The 4,435-nt window shown below is 28.3% G+C and overlaps 1 pseudogene; it reads right to left on the bottom strand.

The window, feature by feature from the left end:
- Positions 1-1,206: 1,206 nt before the first annotated feature.
- Positions 1,207-4,049, bottom strand: LOC107856420 (annotated as a pseudogene).
- Between the last annotated feature and the right edge of the window lie 386 nt (positions 4,050-4,435).

Genomic DNA, 4,435 nt, shown 5'->3' with positions numbered 1-4,435 from the left:
TCTTATTTCAGTTATGGCATGATATGCCATTGAGCATTCATTCAATTTCTACGTGAAAAAATCTAACAAAAAATGATTTATATCTTGTCTAACGTTTCAAAAATAGTTATTTGTCTCTTATTTTTTCAATTATGCATTTAACATAAAATTGATTGTTGTTTTACGTAATTTTATTTTTGTTATTTTTAGTAGGCCAAGATACATATTTGGTCTAGCTAGATACATTTTTTCTTCATCTTGTACCTTTGGCTTGGGTTGTGTATATATATGTATCTCTTGATGTTTTAGTTTTAGTGGTATAAGCATACCAAAGATACATATTAGTAGTGTTAAAGATACATATTGTGCACGATAATACATAAATGTACCTCTTGTGAATTTTTTCTGTATGATAAAATAAATTTTAATTCTTTAACATATTGCCATTGAAGATACATATAACTAATATGAAATACATTCTACAGATACATTTAATAATTAAACTAATTTGAATAATTTAAGGATGGCTAAAGTTCCTTTAATTTAGCAATTAACCTAACTATAATGGTAAAAACTGAATAAAATCACACGAAAATAGGTAATTTATTTGTTATTCCACATTTAAAAAAAAATTACTTCCATATTTCATTTCCAGTTATAAACGATTCCTACGACCTTTTTATTGTTTTTCCTTAATTTTGTTTAAAGTAATTGCAATGAATATTTCAGTGTTGATACATTTGGATTAACGATATAATGTACGGGGGCTAAATAATTGAATTCAAAAAATTGAACTAAAAAAAAATTAATTAAAAAGAATAAAATAATGCGAGATACATATAACATACCCCTCATACACTATATGTATCTTTAAGCTACTAATATGTATCTTTAGTATGCTGATTTCACTAAAACTTAAAAACAAGAGATACATATAAAACTTAAACAGATAACAATAGATACAAGATATTGAAAAAAATATCATGCATGTGTAAATATGTATCTAACAATAGATACAAGATATTGAAAAAAGTATCATGTATACATAAATATTTATCTAAGCATTAAATTACCTAGATCTGTTGTCTTACAAAATATATTTCTTTGGTATAAATATTTGAATCAAAAACAAAAAATAGTGTAAGATACATACAAAACAACCTTGTACACAATATATATCTTTAAGTTTATTAACATGTATCTTTGATATGCCTATTTCACTAAAACTTAAAAAAATACATATAACAACAAAAACATAGAACAAGAGATATGAGAAATTGGTCTGAAGGTCTCGTTGGTACTCTTCACTAAGCTTCCGGCTAAGCAGACAATTCCGCTGAACCACAATATCTCTATAGCTACAGGCTTTCGACCAAGCCTGTCCAACACCAACGCGGATAACAAATAGGCAGGAATTTTATCAACCATATTAAGGGCAACATTGAGGTACAAATTAGTTATGAGATTGAAAACATTCAAACTTGACCCGTAATACACCGCAGAAGAAAAGAAGTTAACAACCACAACTAAGAAAAATTGAATCCTCGTGATAGAAGACCTTATTACATCTAATATTGTTCCTTTTATAGCATATATGGTATCAAATTGAGAATTAGGAACATCTTCGTCCACTTCACTATCAAAGGCAAGAACAATGCCACTAGGAATGTTTGGTTTGCCATTTGATACGATGATTTTCTACATAATTTTCATGGCTTCGTCTACCTTCCCTCTAACGAGGTGACTCATGGAGGAAAGAAAGTAGAAAGATAACAAAAATAACCGATTAAATTGAAGAAGCAATATAGAAAGAGCGCCACGGTTGGATGAAGTAACCAATGGCAGATACAATGGCTATTCCAGTAGAATAAAAATAGAAAGGTGATATTCCTGCTACATAACGCCAGAATTGGCCTACGGGTTCAGTACCAAAAACAAAAACAATAATGCCAGTGCCACCAACGCTTAAACCATTGAGAAATCGGAACAAGGCATAGGTCCAATAATTAGTATAAAATACTATTAGAATACCAAAAATGGCGTTTAATATGCAAACTATTGCAAGGGAGCCTTTCCTCCCTAATTTTGAATTTGATAAATGTCCAAATACCTCCGCACCTGAAAATCATTTTCAAAAGTGATATTATGAAATCTGAACCATTCGGTCATTTAATTCAAAAGTTTGAATTAGAAAAAAAATGGGATTGAAACTACGTTGAAATAATGGTGTATAAAAGGGAGGAAATTAACCTCAATTTAGTAAAGTCAGTCCGTATAATGAGGGAGGCTTAACTTGTATCTCAACTTTTAGTAAAAGTAGTAAATGTTGGGATATTCGTAATATTTTTAAAGTGGAGGGATTTTTAGTAGTTTTGTAACTTAAGTTGTTGTTTTAGATAATTTTTCCAATTATATTTGGGACCACGGTTTAATGGGATTTACCTTTAGAATGTTCAAAAGGGTTAGTTAAAGGGAAAAAGACAGAAATGGCCACTCGGCTAAAATTAATTCCAAGAAAATGGCCATGGAATTCAAATTCTATTTTCTAACTATTTTAATTTGTTGGCTCATTTTATATAGTTTCTATACAGTTTCTATACATATCTTATACATATAAATATTCTGTACGAAAAATATATAGTTTTGATATACAATTTATCAATAATTGTACAATTTTTTTTTACACATTTTATGCAACAATTATATAATTTTTATACACTTTCTATACTTTTTTTTTTATATATTTTATACATATACATATATCTGTACATATATCTTTTATAGATACATATTCTATATAACAATTATACCATTTTTATACAATTGTATCTAATTATTATTTTTAAACGACCAAAAAAAGCAGAATATTTTTCAGTTAAAAAATTTGTAGCAAAAAAAATTGAAATTTTTTTAGAAAAGGCCGAATGACACACGTTATAAACTGTATCAGTATTGTATATGGACTATTTCAATATGATATATAAACTGTATCTGAACTACATAGTCCAAAATAACCCAAATTAGGAAACAACTATAATATGAAAATAGTTTGACCAATTGCTTTTTTTGGCAAAATGTCAAATACTAGCCATTTGTTTTAAAAATGACCAGTGGGTGTCTTTTTCCCTTAGATAAATGAGTAACTTAGATAAATTTCAGATTTTTAATGGGTTGTAACACTTTTTACCATAATTTTGTTAAATTACAAGATATCCCGGGGTTTAATTTTTTGTGATACATATCTTTAGCCTTGATATATATGCATTGTGATACATTTGTAACTAAGTGGTTAACTGAATAAGAAATTAACTAATTTTTCAATTATTACGGGGAGTAAATTACGCATAAATCGTAGCATAAATACATTTGGTTCCAGATTTATCACAACGATACATATGGTAAAATTTCTCAATACTAATTTAAAATTCAATATTACACAAAAATAAATAATTTACATATGTTAAATATATCAAACATTTATAAATGAATTCAAAATATGAAGCACCATCAAAGAGTATTTACCATATGTATCACCAGTATAGTGACAACAAATGTATCACTCACATCTATCGCCAATTACTGACAACAAATGTATCACTCATATGTATCACCATTTATATTACGAAAATATATCGAGAAATTAACAATATTTTATATGTATAAACACATTAACTAAAAATTTATGAAGCAATGTCAAATTTGTTATTGAATTTCACATAACAATGCAGTGGTCATCCTCAATGTTGTGATTCCGCCGAAAATAATGAGATTTTTTAGCTTTTACAGTATGAAAATCTTTCAAAAGAATATGAAGGGTTTTCAACATGAAGTATGTATGGTATAGGGCCCCTTATTTTATCTCCCTTAAAGTCCTTTATGGATTTCGAGTCGGGAATAGAGCTGTGGCTTATTCGGCGCTATATCACAATTCATTCTTGGGCATAGCTGTTCACGAAAGGTGGCATGGGACATCTGTCAGCGGTGGGAATCTTACATCCGAGCGAGAGGTCAGACCAATCCCATTCATCCTGGTCTGATCCGGACAGATCTTGTTGAATAAATTGATCCATTGTTGTATGCCCTACTTCTTAGTCAATTTATGCCCTACACAGTAAATATTTCAAAATTTCAAGGAAAAAAAGATTAATAGAGATGGAAAAAAATTTAACCAAATTGTAAATTGCAAATGATAAGATCTTATGAAATTTTGCTAATTTATTTTTTTAAAATATTAAGATATTCTCTCCCATTATTTATTCTCCTAAAATAAATAAAAATTTTTTACTTTCTTATTTAATATGTATCAAGAGGAAAAAGAGAAATATGGGATTATGAAATATTTTAAAAGATAAGGAATTTTATGTATTTATGCCTCTTAAGTTCGTGTTTTGGCATAATACATAAACAAGACCTTTAACTTGATATCAAATTATAACTATTACTTTTAACTTTGGCA

Source organism: Capsicum annuum, chromosome 4 (assembly GCF_002878395.1).
Source record: "Capsicum annuum cultivar UCD-10X-F1 chromosome 4, UCD10Xv1.1, whole genome shotgun sequence".
NCBI lineage: Eukaryota > Viridiplantae > Streptophyta > Magnoliopsida > Solanales > Solanaceae > Capsicum > Capsicum annuum.
This window is presented reverse-complemented; position numbering and strand designations above follow the sequence as displayed.